A 21,901-nucleotide genomic window follows, 5' to 3' on the forward strand; every position below is an offset into this window, starting at 1 on the left:
TTCAATGTGCGCATTAAATGCTTGCATTATTTCTCATGTATATTGTCTTACGTTGTTTTGATCATGAGGGGATCGCAGCATTCCAGTGAAGCCTAAAGCTTTCAGTACCTCCCTAATATGCAACCAGCCATTACTTTACACTTACAACCCCTCAGCTGATCAGCTGTCCATGCTGAAAAGGTGGTCTGGCAAACTGCCTAAAACAGACTGGCTGTTTGCCCAATTCTAGGGTCTATTAAAAGTGCCTAATACTGCACTGTTTCACATGCAAATAATTATATTTCTTTCTAAAGTGGTTCATCTTCATAGTGTATGCCATCTATTCTCTGCGCCTACAATCCCACAATATTTTCGACCTTGACTTAAAATTTCTGTTTGCTGCCTCTCCTTTTTAGGGTCGAGCCTGCGTTGCGCATGCATATCGCAGCAAGACGCTTTAGTGTTTAGAGAAGGGCTCGGAGCCCTGTCGACGTCACGCCAGTGTTTCGATTGGTTCGTGGGCTTGCCTAATAAAATCTGTTTGCTTTCATTAGTAAAAGGCTTGCATACATCATGCCTTTTCCGGTGGCAAGCCCTCCTCCAGCTCATCGACCAAGTACAGAAAACATGCGAGGCTCGCTGTTTTCTGTCCGGCTCGTAGACTACTTTTTCTCGAATTTACTAGCGCGATTTCGCTTGGCAGAAGTCGAGCGCTTTACATAGTTAATTGCACTTTTTCGGGTTACGTACATAAATGCACTTTTGCCGATAGGTGAAAAGTCGGGTTAGGAGTTTACAACGCTATCAGCTCGAACATGAACAAACACGTGACCCGTTGCATTGTAAATGCTTGTTTTCTTTGAATGACCCTCTCTTTACTTTCCATTACTGCATGCATCCTTCTTGAGTACACCTTATTCTAAATATTGTGTATGTTTGCATTAATCTCTATTACTGTATTTGTGCAACCTGCTCACACCTCATCTCAAAGATCACATCCTGTCCTCCTTTGGAAGTCATACCTTGCAATTTACCAATACCTATTGCGCTCTGGCTCATCTACTAGTCACACCAGCCATGTGCATGAACTCTCAAACCCGCGCTGATCATCACACCTAACTGCTACTATTTTAATATACCTCAGACTCTTGGGTAAATTCATGCAAAAATAACCACAGGACTAAGCACTTTCCTTAGGTTCTGAGTAGCGTGCTTACTGGTATAATGTTCTTCAACACCACGTCAGGAGTAGCAACCACCATATAAATGCAACTGTAAAACAATACATACTAAGCAATATGTTAAGTTTCTCTAGTGTTCACTCCTGGTCCTTCGTTTCTCTTATCAATTCATTAAGAATTGTTTCTGAGGGGCTAAAGTTCAGACAAGATTCTGGAAGATCACTGCTTGCTTAGTGAGTAGTCACATACCTTTAACGCACATGGCCTTAGACGCAGTGCATATAGGTCATTCTGTGCCGCACACAGGGGAAAAAAAGGTTAGAGGGAACATTAACCCCAGGGAGGGTGTTAATAAATCCTCGGGTGCGTCGCAGGAGCCACAAATTTCCTTCCACCCAGCGTTCCCCCAAGTCTCCTGATAAAAATGATACCTCACTTGTGTGGGTAGGCCTTCCAAAAAATGCCCCCCCCTGGGAGCGACCCTTTCCCAAGGGGTCGCTCCCTTATTGCCAATTCCTAAAAACAAACAAAATCCCTGGTGTCTAATGGGCGTCTCAAAAGCCAGATTGCTTTGCAATCCGGCTTTTGAAAAGCTCAGAGAGACTTCAAAGGGAAGGAAATTCCTTTCCTTCCTTTTGAAGCCTCTCTGGGACTCCCCCATGTGATCGAAAGAGAAATGCTTTGCATTTCTCTTTTGATCACGCTGGAAGCTGAGCTTCCAGCGCAATGGGAGGAGGCCCTCTGTGATTGTCAGCGCGCGATGCGCGCTGACGTCACGGGGGAGAGGGGGTGGAAGGGGAAGGGCTTCCCCTTCCATCCAGCACCGGGGGGGGGATGGGTGAGGAGCCCATGGGGGGAGCGCTAGCCCCCCCCCCTCTTTTTATTGTAGAGAGTGGGTAGATTTTATGTACGATCGAAATCCAAGCCTGTTCAAAATCTATGATGATTTTTTTGTGCATTATAGTTGTTCGCTTGTATTAGGAGTGTTAGCATTCCACTGTAAGCTGCAGTTCGTTAGGTCACAGTGCATACATTAATTGGATATTTTTGATAATGGTCATGTTTTGACACTGCAACATATTCACCTTTTCACCCCCCCACCCCCAAAAGAAACTTAGTTCAAGAAATATTTCAAAATACCTGTGTGGATGTGAACCCCTGCATGCTTTTTCAAATAAATGGCAACCTTTCAACACCCCGTTGCTCTAAGTCATCCTGACCAGAACTCAATTTCCTAACTTTTACAAATTCCTCTTGTTGAACCATTTACCATTAAACACTCACAAAACACTATGGTGACAAGTGGTGGGATAAAATTTAGAACTCTTCCCGTTACCCAAACCTGATTGTCCAACTTTTGCAAAATTTGTCAACTATTACAATGGAGTTTATGGCATAAAGATGTACATCCACATACCATTATTCCTCGAGGTAATAGAAATAAGGAAGTTATTTTAAGAGTGTTTCCAAAACTGGCAAGTGTGTTGTCCTCTACCACCAGTATATCTTGCTACCCATAGAACATATATTATGCCATCTAGATAGTCATTCCCAATGTGTGTAGGGACTTGTTGAGGTCACTTCAATATGTTCAAAGTAGTGTTTTAATAGAATTAGTTTATATGTTATGCATTACCTAACACAGTTTTGATTATTAATACAGCAGAAAGTAACACTTTTGCCTTGCAAGCATATAACCACAACATTGTGATCAGAGGTGCAGATGGATGGGGCAACATAGTTTTAGTAACGCTACATACAAGAGATCAATCATCAACTGGCAGACACAGTAACTTCTGAACGACTTTCACACAATTCCCAATAATATCTGAGATTGATTATTATTAAGAGACTAACTGAATGGAAAGATTATTGTCTACTGTCAGACTTAGACTATAGATCTTTATAGGCAACTTCCACCTTTTTTTTTGCATATACATTCACAAACCTGCAACCTTTCTACCAGGCAAACGGAATTTCAGGTATCCACTTCCCAATAGAGAGAATGTAAGAGTACGAGACCCTTTATTTACAGTGTTTAGTCTACAACTTACCTTTTATATTTACAAGATATGAAGGGCATGCTCAATATGTTGCCTGGCTTCTCTTGGATATCTGACATGATTAGCTCCGGTCTATGTCTATTCTCATATTAGGGGGATATCCAAGGATATACAAAATATTTTCTAGACTATTTCATAAATCAACAGCCTGTAATGCCATTCTCCATGCAAATAGCACACATTCTGAATCACATATTACTTTAATTCTATAATAATAAAACCTAACAAGAATCAGGAATTCTAAGAGGAGTTAAAATAATTTGAGCAATGTTTCTTTTCTAGAGGATGCTTGTATCATCTACTAAAAAATTGTAAAACTAAATTTCTTTCTGCAAACAGAAAATCACTTTTTTACCAATGTACCCCCAATAAGGGTAATGGGAATAATGTACCCATGATCACAGTACAGCACACAGAGCCAAAACATATGCAGGATTGGCATCTGCTTACAAAAGAATCCACTCAATGATTTGTGACTTACAAACCTTGTTTAATCCACAAAAGAGGCAAAACAAGACCATATTTATCACAGATTTCTATTTCTACAAACAAGACCAAGGGACCTTTCCAGGCTTTGTGAGGCATCAAAGGCTTTTGCAAATGGCACAGCTGTGCTAGCTGCATGTTTAACCAAAAAAAAGTCCATGAATTTAAATACAAGATCAAATAAGATCAACATTTGTATTATTTAATACAAAATATATGGTACACATTTGTCTGCCAATGGCAAAAATTCTATGTAGGAAGGTCAGTGCCTCCATTTAAATAACAAATGCAATAACAGGTTAATCCAAAATGGGGATCACAATTATCCTTTAGCTAAACATTATAATGAAACACGGATGCACTGGTCAAATAAAAGCTCCTTTACATGGATTGGCTCACAATAAGCCCCACACTAGCTGAGGTGAAAAATACTTATTGTTACAAAAATCAGATGCCAAAACGATTATTAAATTGAGATAGGTGGACATGGGGGGGTAACCCAGGGCAGAGAACTACGCCAGTTTCTTGGGGAATAAGTCACACTCTGTGTTTAGACAGCTGTCTAAAATGAACTCTCAAGACAATTTATTCCCATGTATATTTTTTCCTTTCCAGGATAATCTGATATAACCAATGCCTACATGCTGAAAATTCTGTATCATATCTAAATAAAACAAGCATTTGCAAAGCAATCAGTCTCGCATTTGTGAAAGTTAGAGCTCTTGCCTTTGAAAATGGCATTTTTCTTTTTTTAATGCAGTGGAATTTTATTTGCATTGGGCTACTGTCATGAATATGACCTTCCAGCACTGGAGAACAGTATTTTCTGGTTCTCCAGCACCACAAGGTCATACGAATTTCAGTACTGCGATTTTCAGTAGCATAGATGCAAACCACTGAGCTGCTCACCTTCTACTAAGGGACTCTTAGAAATAGGGATAACGGGCAAACACAATACATTTTGTTTGCCACCTTACTCATGGTGAAACATTGCCATGCAGAAAAATGACAATCAATGGTTTCCGGGAACAACCAAGGGACTCGCATCTCACACTCGGGGTAACTTTTTTCATAAATCACCATGTTATTCCGATTATAGCAGTTTATTGCGAAATCGCGGTTTGAGGCCCATCTTGGCCCTATTTGTAAACAGGTCTTATTTATGCCATCACTCGCGTTCATTTCAAACAGCTAAAACCTGCCGGATTTAGCAATTACTCACAAGTGTCTCCCCACATTTATTCTGTTCTCTCATGTAAGCTTTTTAAAGTATTTTTACCTAACCCAAGGAGACTTTGGTTTTTCTCAGACGGAGAACTCCGTCTTGAACAACTTTCAACCATGAAGGGTGTCTTTATCAGAAACCTCAGAGGGTTAAGAAGCCTGGTGGTGGTAGCATTACAAATGAAAGTTATTATCTATTTATTTTATGAATTTGTTTGGTGGCAGTCGAGACTGGAGAAATCATTTAAAATACGGTTGTAATAACAATTCTTCCGTCTTTAATGAGATTGGTCACAAGTTATTTCTGTTCACCCACTACTGCCCAGAACAATACCTGAATTATGCATCAGCAACTGTTAAGGTGAGGTAAAGCTCTCTGGGCTATTTCAGCGCTATGAGAAAATTAAATAATTATATTTGCAAGCCTTCTTTCATGGCTGCAAGTGGCCCCTAGTCATATTTGGACCTTTAGTCAAAATAACTTTGCAATCTGGGACTTGTAGTTGTGTAGGAAAGATCCCAGTGTACACAGTGCTTGCTCAAAAAAACAAAAAAAAACCTGGAGTGCCAAAGACATTACACTCATCATGAGACCGCTTGGAAGATGTCTACTTCAGATGACAACTGAGCGCCAGCACTGAGGCACCAGTTGATTTTACTCCATCAGTTCACAACCTGTCGGCAATCAATGGATTAGCCAAAATACTATCAATGTCATATCGCTCACACATTAGAGACTAGCTGAACATCTTACTACAAAATGCATGAACAGGAACAGGTTAGAAGTAAATCAGAACATTCAACCTATCAAACAATCTTTTCCAAGGGAGGGGTGGAAGTGGCAACAAGTAGTGTCCAGGGGGACTCCAGGCTGTGGCAAAACATGGGACAAAAATTTTCTTTGCCACTTCTAGAGTTGCTCTAAGACTCAATAGCATTTCACCAAAGTACTTGGCAAGGTGTGCTTTTAAAAAAGATAACTGAAAAACAATCATTTCCTTAGTGGACGTTATACAAAACGGTATGAAAGAAAATAAAATGTAAAAGCCTCACAGGTTCGTATGTGAGAATTTAGAGTGGAAATTAAAAGTATATAAACTATTGTGTTCAAAACATCAACAACCAGGATATCATGAAAGGCATACATATTAGTAATAACCTCGAACTTTGTGGGCAGCTTTAACATCAGAGCACCCTGCATCACTTGCTACTCCACAATGGCAGATGCCAGGCAAGCCATTACACCATATTTATGAGCTAAGACATGCTGAGCGTTAACAAAATGCTCACAATGGGAGTTTTCTTGCAGTGTCTTTTATTGGACCCACATTCTGGACAATTGGTTTGTGCAGCCTTAGTACAGAGCACAGGTAGGGGTGTAGTATATGCCCTGAGGATCGTGGGACTGGACAGCAGGACTTTATTACACTTAGTACAAAATGTAAAGCCTCCTATGTTAAATTAAGTAATTCAATTAACAGGCGGGCCTCCGCCCTCCCTCTCACCCTTGGGGACCGCACGCAGGCACCCCCCACTGCAGAGAGCCAACAAAGAGCACATGTGACCAAGATAACAGCCTGATTTACAGCAAAGCTAAGCTGAGAGCAAGAATGCTCTGCAAATGAAAACTGAAGCTTTGCAGAACACAAGCAAGAATCGGAAAAAAAAGTCCACTAAAGAAGAAATAAACGGGACAAAGCGTAATTATAACAGTAGTTGGTCCCTTCTCCCAAAGAGAAAAAGGATGGACAAAGAGGCATGACTGACCACTAGCAAGGAAGGATTTTTAAATGACAATGAAAAGAGCAAAAGAAGTGGCTTCAAGCCCAAGTAGTATACAAGAGGCTGTATGCTTATCTCAACCTAAATACAAAAACCTTTCAAAACTGTTAAATTATATTTAACCAGAGAAGGAAAACTCTTCACAGATTATATGTTCAATGATGTATAGAAGTAATATTCTGGACTTGACCAACAAGTAATGGGGTTACCTATCCTAAACACATACAATCTCTGCATGTACCTTTGGATCGCTTCATGTATATTCTGAGCTTACTTCAACTAATCCCCTTAATAATCTTCTCAGTGTTTTATTTCTACATACTACCTCATGCACTTAGTTATACCCTTACTCCTAACCACTAGATCCCCTTCAGCCCTCCATTTACAAAATAACTTGGATAACCATTGTTAGAATTCATTTTGAATTGCTTCGTTTCTTTTACACGTGTAAGTTTGAGCTTTTGTGGTCTCTGAACGCACTGTCTATCACATATGTTATCTTATGTATATTTGTTTAGGTAAAATAAGCCTGGTTCCACGCCATAGGCTTGCAGCTGGTTTCTTTCCCTAACTGGGGCACTGTACTCATTATAATTGTGTGTTCAAATAACTAACTGACCTCGGCTGTGGTATTTTGGGGAGGGAAAGGCTGATATCTATACCTTTGAACCACGTAATCCTTTGAAGGGTCTCAAGAATGTGGGGAGTCAGGCAGCTGCAGAAGGGAGGCAAGGACAAAGCTGGGAATGGAACCAGTGTGTGGAAACTGATTAACTCCTTAAAATATCTGTATGACGTATATCATTATTTACACATTTTATGTATCCTTTGATGTATGAGTATAAATATCACTGTTAAACGCTTTATGCCAGCACACTTTACTTCGGGCCTGGGATGCCAGTGGTAAACCTGTCCTCTTTGCTGCAGCAAAAATAAACAGACCTTTGGTCATTGATTTTTCACTCCGGCTCTCCGTGTCAAAAACTCCTTTGTAAATGCATTTGTAAGTATCTGCAAAAATGTGCATTTGACAATTTGGCGCCCGAACAGGGACCTTCCAGTGGATATCTTCAGTAGCTCTGTCACGAGACGTGCTGCCAGTGGGGGGACGCCGTTCCGGAGGTGTAGATTCCAGGGGCCCATGCACAAAGACTTAGTTTCAGAAGCAGCTGCATCTTATCCACCGGGCAGGCCTCCCCCCGCTTTCTCATGATGTCCCAGCGAAGTCCCTGAAACATCGGTGTTTATCTTGACGGATTAGTCTGACACGGGCGGCCGGAGAGAAATCCAGGAAAAAGCAGATAGTCAGGTAAGACTGTTCCTCGCTGGCTATTTGTCTGCTTTAACTTGCATTTGAGAGAATAATTGTTTTTGGATAACTTATCATTTTTGGGAATGATTAGTTCTTGGTAAATTTGCATTTGTACAAGGTACCATTTGACAATTTGTATTACATGTGTTTTTCTTGTTTGAGTAATTTGCCCAGGCCTGGAGCAATTTGTAAGTTGGTAAATATTTGAAAAAAGGGTTTTTTTTCTTCTTCGGTGCACATTTGAAAAAGGTTTTCTTTGGTGCACATTTGAACAAGGGTTTCTTTGGTACATGTTGCATTTTGAAATTTGGTGTGTGTGTTGCCTTTTGAAAATTTAAAAAGTTAGATATGGGAAATAAGAAATGTTGGCAAGGGTTATGTCTTTGTTTTCGCCGAAATCATGTGCCACGTTTAGATAAAAGGCAACCGATCCCAAAAGAGGGAACACCAGGGTGGGACATGTTAAAGGATTATGGTTTAGAGAACAATTTGTATAATAGTATATGGCGCAGATATACTAGACATTGTCCTGACCTCCAGTGGCCAGAGGATGGGTCTTTTGATTTAAAGAAACTAACCTACCTACAGGAATGTTTGTTTCATAAAAAGGCTAGACAACATATGTTTGAGGTGTACAGAAAATGGGAAATGGAAGCCAATAAAAGAAAAATTAAATCAGATAAACTGATAGAGAGGGAAAATAGGAGAACCATCATGCAAAAGGCCGCCCTTTATCACCAGTCCCAAACCCAGAAAGGGATTGAATCGGAAGATAGAGTCCATAGGGCTCAGGTGGAGGGAAGTTATGTATCAAAGCCAACAGAAACCAAACATGCATTAGAGGAAGATGAGGTAATGCTACAGCTATTAGATAATAGCCCTACTGCACCTCCACCTTACACACCCCCTGCAGTAGCCCAACCTAACATGGGGGCACCGCAACAGCAGCAAGGGCAAGGACACAATTTGGGAAATCCAGGTGCACCACTACAGCAGCATGTGCCACAACCACCACAGCCTCTAGCCCAAGCTACCCCAATAGCCCAAGTCCTAATCCCTCCACCACCTGCCCCACCACTATCAGCCAGCACTGCAAGGTTACAAATAATGTCCCCTGCCCCTAATACCCCAAATGGACAACGCCGACAGTGCACAGCCATACACTCACTTTCACCCATATGGGGCACACCTATTAAGTCGATTTCGCCCCCTAGTACCCGCTCCACTATTGGGGATTGGGAAAAACGGGTTATCAAGAATCAGTCAGAGAACTGGATGTCACATCCTATTTACACCCACACCGATATTATGGACACAATACAACAGATGTCACATTTTGGACAGCAATTAGCACTGCTGTATATGATTGAAAAATTGGAGAGGGATTGGAAGTCTTGTATTACAGATTCTACCCCTCTCCCTTATGAACAAGAATTAAACCAATTATGGCGGGACAGTATGGCTTGTATTCTTGATAGTAACAGCATAAATGAGGGAGTACGCATTTGTGTCATAGCCAGGGAAGATGTTCTAAATAGATATGACAAGGGGTACCCAATGAGGGAAGTGCACCCTGATATGCCCACTGCAGCTGCAGTCGCAGCAGCAGCTGCCGCCGGACAACCAGCTCCCGTGCCGGTGGCCCAATTTGTTCATATACCATGGAAAAGGGAGGAGGTAATGGCTATAAAGAAAGACTTGCCAGACCCTCGAAAGAATCCAGCTGGATTCTATCGGGACCTTAGAACTGCCATTTCCACCACAACCATGACACTCAAAGACATTGACTATTTTTTTGGTGTTTTATTGGGTCCTGAAGTTTGGCATAAAATTAGAAGAGTAGATGATGCACCTACTTTGGGAAATACATGGGGGGGTTTAGAAGCACGTGAAGCACAAAGGGCACCAGGAACCCTGCCGCATCAGGATATTTTAGATTTACCTAATCGGATATTGACTAAGTTAGAAACTGTTATACCTCTTCAGACTGTGGATTGGGGAAAGCTTGCCACTTATAAACAGAGAATAGGTGAAGATGTCCCAGATTATTTTACTAGAATTGAACAAGCTTTCATAGATTTTAGCGGTCAAGACCTCGCCACCGTAACAGGTGTCACACTATTTGTAGAACGCTTTGTTAATGGCCTTCTACCTGAAATATCACAAAAATTAAAAGCAACAGAGAGTTCGTGGATGACGAAGGGACAGGCAGAGATTTTGCAGATGGCGCAATACTATGAGAGCAGGTACAAGGAAGAATTAGAAAAGAATGAGAAGTCAGTAAAAGAATTGAAGAAAAAGGTATTATTACAGCAGGCATACCCTCAGCGGGATACAACCCCTCAGCAAAGGGGTGGCCCACCAAGGAGACGGGGAAGGGGTCGAGGCCGAGGTGCATCTGCACCACCCCAAGACCGCCGATTAAATATCAACCAATGTGCCTACTGTAAGCAGGATGGACATTGGCGTGATACTTGCCCATTACTGGAAGGAAGACAAAGTATGTCACTTCATAGAGGGAACGCGGCAGGTAATGCACGAGGACGAGGAAGAGGTAGAACTGATCAGAATTCGCAAAATGAGAATCAGGTCCCGCGTAACACTAATATTTTTGACAATGCATTTGAACGACAATATTATGCTGATGATTTCTTTTCTGAATCCTACAATTATTAGGACAGCCACAGACAGGGCCAGGGGCGAGTAAGTATTCCTGTAGATCAAAATGGTCCCTACATTGATGTAAAAATCGAAGGAGAGGGCCATAAGTTTCTTCTAGATACTGGTGCCACCAGAACATCTATTGCACATTCTGCAGTCCCCGGGGCTCCCCTGTCTGGGCTTCATACCACATCAATTGGGATTTCTGGAATCCCCGTGGTGAGCCCCATCTCAACACCTATGAGAGTAACTGTAGGCCCATTTACAGTACACACGCCACTCTCTTTAACATCAGGTTGCAATGAAAACTTGTTTGCATTAGATTTGTTAAAGAAATTAAATGCAGTTATTCACTGTTCAATGGATGGTGTCTATGTAACTATGGATAGTGTTTCCCCAACTCGGTGCATGTTCTCACAGGAATACGACTTACCCCCAGAGCTAAAGGAAATAGACCCTCGCTTATGGGCCAAAGGCAAGAATGATGTAGGCATTATGGATATCGACCCTATTGTAATAAAAATCAAACCAGGTGCCCGGTTACCTCGTGTTCCTCAATACAAATTACCTAAATCAAGCGAAAAAGGGCTCAAGGCAGTCATATCTGATCTTGTGCATGCAGGTGTCATAAAGGAAATAGTGGGCAGCCCATGTAACAGTCCAATCCTTCCTGTTGTAAAGAAACGAAATGATGCTAATAGATTAGATGGTGAGCAATCATTTACTGATAACACAGTATATCGATTAGTTATTGATCTCCGAGAAATTAATAAAATAGTAATTCCCCAGTTTCCCGTGGTCCCAGACATGAATAGTCTTTTCACCATGATCCCACCCTCTGCGTGTTTTTTCACCGTAATCGATTTGAAGAATGCATTCTTTAGCATTCCAATTGCCGAAGAATCTCAATATTTGTTTAGCTTCGCGATTTTTGGTAGATCATTCGCGATGACAAGAATTCCACAGGGATTTGTTGAGTCCCCGAGCATATATAGTCAATGTCTTAAACGTCAATTAGACCAATTCAATCCACCTACAGGCTCTGCATTGTTGCAGTACATTGATGATATTTTAATTGCCTCAGATTCCATGACACAATGTAAGACTGATACTGTTGCATTATTACATCATTTAGCACCTCTGGGCCATAAGGTGTCCCTTCCAAAATTCCAGTATTGTAGAGAGGAGGTCACCTATCTAGGACACCTCCTCTCTAAGGAGGGAAGGAGATTACATCCAGACAGAATTAAATTGGTTCATACAATGACTGCACCACGCACCCCTTCTGAAGTCCGAGCATTTTTGGGATTTACATCCTTTTGCAGACAGTGGATTCCAAATTTTTCACTTATAGCAAAACCATTGACTGCTCTGACACTTTCAGATGTGCCCTCCCCTGTACCTTGGACTGACAAATGTGAGGAGGCTTTTCAAGAATTAAAAAAGGCGATGTGCTCTGCTCCTGTATTGGGTAATCCGGATTACAGCAAACCATTTGTTTTATTTGTGCATGAAAAGCATGGCTGTACATTGTCTGTTTTGACACAGGACCAAGGTGGGAGACAACGCCCTTGTGCATACTTCTCTTCCACCTTGGACACTGTGGCGCAAGCTTTGCCTACTTGTCTTAGAGGAGTGGCTTCTGCAGCAGCTGCGGTGAAACAAAGTGAAGGGTTTGTTGGTGGCAATCCGCTCACTGTGATGGTTCCTCATGCCGTTGATATTTTGTTAAACAAGACACAGACGCAGCACCTCACCAGTGCTCGTCTAACGGGTTACGAATTAACATTGTTCAGTCCAAATATTACTTTGAAGCGGTGCAATGTCTTGAACCCAGCTACGTTACTACCCCTCCCTCAGGACAATGTGGAATTTGATCATAATTGCATTTTTGCCACTGAGGAAGAAACCAAGGGACGGGTAGATTTAACAGACACTCCTCTATCTGACCCACAGGGAGAGCTGTTTGTAGATGGGTCTTGCTTCAAGTTACCAGATGGTACGACCACTGCAGCCTATGCCGTCACCACAGTCAAAACAGTGGTTGAATCTCATAGAATCCCGCAAAATTCGGCACAGGCTGCAGAATTAATTGCCCTCACCAGAGCTTGTGAAATAAGTGAACATCTTAGTGTTAACATCTACACTGATAGCCAATATGCGTTTGGAGTAGCTCATAATTTTGGGCGACTCTGGGCGAATAGAGGCTTTATCACGTCACATGGCACTACCATTCAGCATGGCAACTTGATTGTGACACTTTTGACTGCTCTCAGCCTGCCCCGTCAGGTCGCAATCATTAAGTGTAGTGCCCACAAAAAAATTACTGATGATATAGGACGAGGAAATGCTTTTGCAGATGCTACAGCGAAAGCAACAGCACGAGCACCATTTGACAATGCATATGTTGAGTAGCATCAAGGGAGAGCCGCAGTACGAAGTATTAGAAAATACCATGCAGTGTGTGAGAGATATTCAAGCAGAAGCAACAGCAGAGGAAAGGGAACAGTGGGAGAAGAACGGTAGACTAGACAGTGAGGGTTGTTACACAGATGACACAGACAGAAGAAGATGGATGTTACCTAATTGCTATGTACACGCTATGGTTACTATGGCCCACAGTCCTGCACACATCAGTGCCCAAGGCATCAAGACAACTTTGGACCATGTTTGGAGTAATCCTCTGATATCCAAAGCTGCTAATAACCTGGTTAAAAGTTGTATGGTGTGTGCAGTGCACAATGCAGGAAAAGGGACCCCTACGCCCCCTGGCCACTTTGCCCCTCCTGATCTCCCCTTTGAAGCTATACAGATGGATTTTATCCACATGGAACCGTGTAACAAACTGAAATACGTGTTAGTGGTAGTATGCATGTTTTCAAAATGGATAGAGGCCTACCCATTAAAAGACAATGGTGCCCTCTCTACCGCCAAAATATTACTAAAAGAATATTTTCCTAGATACGCCTTGCCACGATTAGTCTGGAGTGACAATGGCAGTCATTTTTCTAATGAGGTAATGGAGAAGGTCTGTACCGCCCTTAACATCAAACATCGATTTCATGCTGCAAATCACTCACAATCAGCGGGCCTTGTAGAAAGGTATAATTACACCTTGAAGAGCAAAATAGCTAAGATTTGTGCTGAGACCAACTTAAAATGGCCAGATGCTTTGCCCCTAGCATTAATGTCCATCAGGATGACTGCCAGTAGCAAGTCACGATTATCCCCCTATGAAGTTGTCATGGGGAGGCCAGCCAATATCTGGGGGGTACCACGACCAAAGAAGCTTTCTGAAGTGCAATATCCTTTGTTTGTAGATTACTGTAAACAATTGACTAAAGATTTGCGTTTGATCCACCAACAGGTCAAGGCCAGCTTACCGACTCCTCTTGAAGGCCCTGGTCACCCTTTTAAGCCAGGGGATTGGCTTATGACAAAGAATTTTCAAAGAACCAACAGTCTTCAGCCCAGGTGGCGGGGGCCAGCCCAGGTACTGCTTGCAACACAGACAGCGGTGAAAGTGGAAGGAAGGAAAAACTGGATACATGCTAGCCACTGTAAGCGTGCACCAATTCCACTACAGAGTACTCTAACAGCAGAATTACCATTGTCTCCTGATTACAGCGAAGTAGGGAGACAGGAAACACCTCCACAGGTTTCAAGTGCTACTTCTGCTCCTGAGGTGACACAGCAGCCCAGTGACGAAGAGTTGCTGTTTGAAGATCAACAAACTCATCGATACAACCTGCGTCCTCGCCCATCCAAATGAACAGAATTTTGAAGGTGCGTAAAGTGGTGACCCCTACGAAAAGCTACATTTACATCACCCTGATAGCTCCTAGCTTGGAATTGCAAACTGAGGTCTCTTCTGAATGGCAAAGGAATCCTTTGCTCAGCAGAATACGGCACGCCTGCCTTCGTGAAATACAGTTCCCCGCTTTCACCGCCACCGGCATTTCCGATGCCATTGATGTACCAGCATTAAAACGAGCTATCCTCACTGTTGTTACGCACACCTTGGGCGACGAGGTTGTAAATGACTGTGATGACTAAATTTCCAGCATGAACACGGGTGACTAGCCTGTGCAACGACACCAGAACATTGGTCAGAACAATTGTCTCAACGAGAACACAAGTATAGTGGGATGCAGCTTGTGCAACGCTATTCAAGCAGTGGGTAAATGGAGTTAACAGTTCTGTGACTGGCGAGAAAGAAAAAAACCAAGTACCAGTTCTACGGAAGCGGCCAGCCATTAGGGTTGGTGCGGTTTGTAGTCCCAGCGGTAAAAAAAAGGTGCCCTTTTTCTGTTTAATACCCAAGCACATCACTGATCTGGTTGAAAATTGCTGGCCTCCGCCCTCATTTTTTGCTGAGACACTGAACGAAACTGACAAACTATACTGAAGACGAACTTTGAAGTATCGCGACTTACTCACTGGGAGTTGAGACTCACCAGGAGTTAAAACTTGAAAAGGAGAAGATAAGGGACCTAGGATCAAGCCAACATCTATTGTCCTGTATTTTGAAAAAAAAAAACTTGTTCATGGACCAACCAGTGCAGCCTAACTGCTAGAGTGGAAAGCACGGCGGTGCTGAACCCTAGTGGGTGTGAACATTGAAGGAAAATTCACTTATCTGTATCTATACGTATATGATTATTAGTATAGTGATATCAATATTTTGCATTTACATATTTGGTAATTGTGTGGGTATATTTTTGAACACGCGTAGGCGGTTGAGACGAGTAAAACGGTATCATAGAAAGGTTGTAGGACCAAGGAGGAGAGCACAATAAAATTATGAAAATATATCCATTTGGCAGGACAAATATCCCTCTAGAGAATAGGGAAGAGTGGCCTTATAACTATTTCTACAAAACAATAATGAAGTACCTAGTGACCCTTATGTTAATATGTATAATGTCCAGTGGTGTTGCATCATTGTTGCAAAATCCTACCTTACATCCATTGATAAAGGTTCATGGAAAATTAGCGGAGACATTAAGTCTCACTGACTGCTGGATTTGCCGGCACTTGTCTAGACACCCCGAGGATCCTATAGGCCTTTATGAAGTACCAGTATCACCAAGCGAATATGAAAGAGGGGAAGTGTGTCTTGTACCAAATACCACTTGGAGATGTGACCAACAAGAATATCAATGGTACCCTAGGTGTGCGGTGCTCCCTAATACCCAGGCAGAATACAAGCTCTCCCCGATGCCTGGAGAGAATGCCACACTTAAAATGTTTCCCATATGTTTTGGTACCTATTTTTATGGGCAAAACCCAGAGGCAAAATACATGGGAAAGATCCCTCCTGAACAGTGTGTTTACACTTTGTTATTTGATATAAAAACAGGGAATTGGGATCTTGAAGGAGAGGAGAAAATAGACAGAAATTGGACAGCGTTAATTAATGGGACTCATCAAAATTACACTGTGAATTATTGGAACCTGACTGTGGGAGAAAATGAGATTCTAGTAGATCCAGAAGGATTGTTATATGATCCCTCCAGAGAACAAGATAGAAATGGGAAAAATTCACCTGTAATATTGTCCCGGGTTTTCCTTGGCCCCCTCTGGACGGCTAGATGTTCATATGTTGCACCCTGGGCAAATGTATCATTGCTAAATACAATCTGGGAAGATTACAAATATTGCAATAATTCTGAGCATGACACCCCAGAGGGTGTAGGATTGCCCCGAATAAAATACAGCATTATAAATTCACAAATCCAGGGAGGCATGTACTTCGTATGTGGAAGAACTGCATATAAAGTACTACCTCTAAACTGGGAAGGGATATGTTCACTGGCATATTTGGCACCCAACATTACTGTGATATCAAATATATCATCTTCCCAGCCCCTTAACATGGGGAGTTTTGCACATAGGTATAAACGAGGGACACCCATACTGGAGGAGCGAAAGAACTGGGTATTTCAAGTATTACATGTTCTTATTCCCGGATTTGGAATTTTCGATTTACAACTGGCAATGATGAATATGTCAGCTGAATTAGCCATTGCATTTAATGCCACCAGGGAGGCCATAGGAAGTATACAGATAGAGATAAACTCTGCAGCCCAATTGGCGATACAAAATCGGCTTGCCCTAGACTTGATTACAGTACAACAAGGAGGAGTATGTGTTTTAATCCAACATCAGTACCAGCAAAAGTGCTGTTATTTTGTCAACAAGTCATCAGAAATAGAATTGGATATTGGGAAAATAAAAGAAGCAGTACAGGTATTTGAAAAGGGGGGCCAATATGAAGGAGGCGATTGGAGTTTATCATGGTTATGGTCTTGGTTTGGGGGGTGGGGCTGGTTGTTTAAAGACATATTTTTTATAATAATAGCTATTGTATTAAGTTGTTTATTAGTACAGTGCTTACCTGCTCTCTGTTCCTGTTTAAAACTGTGTAAACTTCCGCCAGTGAAAATACTAGAAACCAATCGAGCTATGATGCAGAGAGAAGAGATAAATTCCCTAATGGCTATTGACCCCACTGTCCTCACTACAGATACTGGTTGCTCATACCCATCGGTTGTTTATGTCCCCATGAATGCAAATTTCAATGAAGTAGGAGTAAAATTCAACATATATGAGGAAATTTAGAATTATTCAAACGTTGATTATGTTCAGAAGAAAAAAAACTCAAAAAGGGTCGATTGTTAGAATTCATTTTGAATTGCTTCGTTTCTTTTACACGTGTAAGTTTGAGCTTTTGTTGTCTCTGAACGCACTGTCTATCACATATGTTATCTTATGTATATTTGTTTAGGTAAAATAAGCCTGGTTCCACGCCATAGGCTTCAGGTGGTTTCTTTCCCTAACTGGGGCACTGTACTCATTATAATTGTGTGTTCAAATAACTAACTGACCTCGGCTGTGGTATTTTGGGGAGGGAAAGGCTGATATCTATACCTTTGAACCACGTAATCCTTTGAAGGGTCTCAAGAATGTGGGGAGTCAGGCAGCTGCAGAAGGGAGGCAAGGACAAAGCTGGGAATGGAACCAGTGTGTGGAAACTGATTAACTCCTTAAAATATCTGTATGACGTATATCATTATTTACACATTTTATGTATCCTTTGATGTATGAGTATAAATATCACTGTTAAACGCTTTATGCCAGCACACTTTACTTCGGGCCTGGGATGCCAGTGGTAAACCTGTCCTCTTTGCTGCAGCAAAAATAAACAGACCTTTGGTCATTGATTTTTCACTCCGGCTCTCCGTGTCAAAAACTCCTTTGTAAATGCATTTGTAAGTATCTGCAAAAATGTGCATTTGACACCATTTCAGTTTATATACTACAATTTAAATAATACATTTTAGCACCTTTTTATGTTGAACACAACATTATGGACTTCACTCCATCTTGGCACTGCTCATACTCTAACAATATACAGCTAACAAACACATGCACTAATCTTCAAATATCACAACTACATATCGTATTACCTACTGGGGATAGCCAGTAGGAAGTTATAGTTAGGACTAGCTTTTCCCCATAGATGAAGTGTTTTTTGTTGTGCTAATAGCTTTGGTGCCGTTTGACACATCTTCACAAAACTTTCAAAACTAGTATGCAAGTTAGCTCAGCTGCTGTCTGTAAAGTTTTGGGGTGATACATCAAGCACTGGCCGAGAAAAAGGGGGGAATCCTAAAATGCTTTTCCGCATGCAATGTCTATGGGGAACTTGAAATTTTTAGACACGCGACGGCCCAAACCACTGAAAGGAAATACACCATATTTGCCAGAAAGCTAGATCTTTTTGTAATTGGGTGTACATTTATTCAGTAGTTTCAGAGATATTAAAGGAAAGAAACGTAGCTATTGAGGGACGAAGATCCACCCGCGGGGTTCGCAGATCCAGGAGAAAAGCAAGGCCCTGATTGGCTGGCCACAATCTGACAGGAAAGTGGTGTCTGCCATTTTGTTAGTCACTTGGGTTGAGGGTGGGAAAAATAAAGTGTAAAAACACATAATGGGTCAGGATAGAGGTATCCTGAGCCCATAGGGCACATGAATGGGCCCGGAGGGACCACTCATGGGCAAGAAATTGCCACCCAAAATTGTTTGGTCTACGTGAGGATCCGCTAATCCCCAGCAGCACTCAGCACAACCCCTAGTGCAACTTCACAATGTACATGTGGATTTGAAGCAGAATAAAAAAAAAAAAAAAACACCCATCAACCCCCCCCCCCTCACCCCCTTCCGCGCACAGCCAAAGGGCTGGATGCATGTGGGCGTTGGGCCAATCCTCACTTTGAACGGCCTCTGGCTGTACACAGCAGTGGTGTATTAACGTGTTATAATTATACATTATTTAGCACTGGAAAAAACAAATTCACTGAACAAACAAAGGTTACAGGGACGTTAATTAGGTTCACGCTTTACCCTTACAAAACCATAGATATTCTGCAATTATAGTTATACTTTTCTGAAGAAACTATAACTTGTGCCGTTAAGTAACTTTAGGCCACGAGTTACAGTTTAACATAAGAATAACTAGAACTTTAACTGCTGAATTTCTATGGTTTTGTGTGGGTAAAACGTGAAGCCAACTATAAAGTTCCTGTAACCTTTGTTCCGTGGGATGAGTTAAGTAATATCCACTGGAAAAAAACAATAAATAGTACAACTGTAACAATATCGTTCCAAAATGGGGCCATCCACACAATACTAATATTTGAATGTAAGCACTGCTGGCATCAGCACACAATGCATCTTTCACATATGCCACGACAGTTGAAAATCAGCAGAGAGGGGCAGGTCTGTACTGGTCTTTTCCCACCACTTCATTCTAATCTGTAGACTTGTTATTTTCATACAACGGTTAGCTTACTTATGTTGACGTTTTTGTGCATTCTGTATTTTTGTGTATTAAAATGCAGAACGAGGATTGTGTCTCAAATCTACAGGTACACAATGATATGGTGCTATTGCATTTGAAACAAATTTGCTACACAGGGGTGTGAAATTCCTACTGCCTGATGTCCACGACATATTGTTTGTGGTCAAAGACAACAAATGTACATGTTTACTGTGTCCTTGTGACATGTATGTGCAACCCCCTACAGCACAAACCATTTGGCTGCAAGTTTACAGTCCCAGACTATGGATCAGGGGAGGGCACTGTCTGCAGTTAAGGTAATATTTAGGCCCACATGCCAAGATATTAAGGGCTGCCTCTGCACTTATTTACCCCTCTTATACCCGTATCACATATCCAATCTACACACAAACATAGTACAACAGAATGGACTCCCCTCCAGCATTTCCAACTTCACTGGCAAGCTATTTTTCAGTCCATTTAGCATTAAGCCTCGTCAAGGGACACACATTCTGTTTTTACAGGATTTAATAGGTAGCGTGTTATGGACTCAATATTCTGTAATACTGTCATTCGCTATACCCAGTTTCTGGGTACACACGCAGAATGAAAACACCACACTTTTATAATATCTGGGATTCTGAATGATTCCACAAGTAAATTTATTATTTCTCTGCACCCCAAAGTGACCTTGTCTCAAGCTACTCAAATCTCTTAAGAAAGGTGTATCACAACCGCATTGACCAAGTATGGTGAATATATGAGGGGCCGTGCTCCCCAACAAACGGTACAAATGAATGACAGTATAACAATAGACTTCATTTTGAAAGATAATGAACTACAAATATGAATGTCTGCATGTTTTCATATGTTAAAAAAAAAAAGAAAAAAAAAAACTTCTCTTTAACTGCTACATTGAATCATTATATACAGTTATTAAACAGTCGACTAAATAAATTTAAAAATAAATCGCCCACCTTTATAAGTCTAAACATATGGGAGTACACCCGTCACATCCTTTACAAAATTCCTCACCTTAAAATCACAATTTTTAACAGGACACTTTTTATTTTAGTTCCATATACTCCTACCCTGTTTTTATGTATCCTGTTCCTGCATGTCAGTGAGGTCTTAAGACGGCCTCTTCTGAATGGATCCTGGAACCAATTCAGACACAGTCTCTCTCAACTGAAGTATGCAGAAAGGAGTCTCCATCTCTGCAAAATAGGTTGGGAATTAGTAACTCAAAATCCTCTCTCTCTAGGTACCACATGTACCACATCCAAGCTAGAACACAAAGCCAACAGCCAAGCTTCGTATATAGAGCTACGTCTCCTCTCCACTATCCGGTATACCCATTACGTTGGGGATCGTACGAAGCCATAGTAAGATGCTTGGTACCAGCAAACAACAAATTGCTTTATAACACAACACACAAATTGCACCCCATTGCCAGAGAACAAATAACTAAGAACACCTTGAATTATCAACAAAAAAAATAATAATCATCCAAAATATGACTGAAGCAGCAGAAATGGGGTGGAATATTACAACAGAACTGCCAGAGAAAAGTAGGGCTGCTAAACAAGGTAATCAGTTACAAAAACAGACTGCTAGTTTTTAATTGTTTAAACCATTTCTTTTTATGTTTTGAAGTTAATTCTGGACGATAACATTTTATAATTCATTAACTCTAATGACGTCATGAACAAAATTAAATTAAGCAGAACCTGAACCAAAAATCTAACTACACTCAGCACTGGAGTTCTAAAACACAGTATGATCGATCCATTTAGAATGATTGTTAAACACCATACAATTCCTTTCAATGGATTAACACTTCACAGGGCATTGCGAAATCTATTGCAACTTTCTCCCAAACGTTCAGATGAAATTCAACTGGTACCAAAGAAGTGTTAATCATCATTTGTTTGTCGAATTCTTGACATGTAACAACCCCATAATTACCTCGACATTGTTTATGACCTCATGCCACCAGATTGTCACCCATACCACATTTTCAAACTTTTTTTAGAAGCTGTAATTCTTCATGCACAAACATCAGTTTGGATTTAAAACAAACTGGGGAATAAAGCTTTTTCACCTCCACATGTCTCTCCCACAATTATTATATCATCTTTAGTAAAACTGTGCAACTTCCTTTGCAAGCATTTTCAGTTGGCCATCCATGGCTTATGAGCTTAATCACCTCACAAAGAAGTTGATCTCGAGATGCATTTATCCATTCTTCCAAAAATCAGATGCTTAGAAGCAATCTACTAACTGTATGGTTTACGTTCATTTTGAACAGATTGTGGGACTATAAGTTTGCCCCCTAACACCTATTAAAGTAGGAGAGGCAGTG

At 41.3% G+C, this 21,901-nt stretch overlaps 1 protein-coding gene across 1 annotated transcript in view; it reads right to left on the reverse strand.

Annotated features, from left to right (window-relative positions):
- CREBBP (CREB binding protein) overlaps positions 1-21,901 on the reverse strand; it is a 1,321,122-nt gene that overhangs the window by 1,236,086 nt on the left and 63,135 nt on the right. The gene's annotated exons all lie outside the window — the stretch shown is intronic.

This window comes from Pleurodeles waltl, chromosome 10 (genome assembly GCF_031143425.1).
Source record: "Pleurodeles waltl isolate 20211129_DDA chromosome 10, aPleWal1.hap1.20221129, whole genome shotgun sequence".
Taxonomy (NCBI): Eukaryota; Metazoa; Chordata; class Amphibia; order Caudata; family Salamandridae; genus Pleurodeles; species Pleurodeles waltl.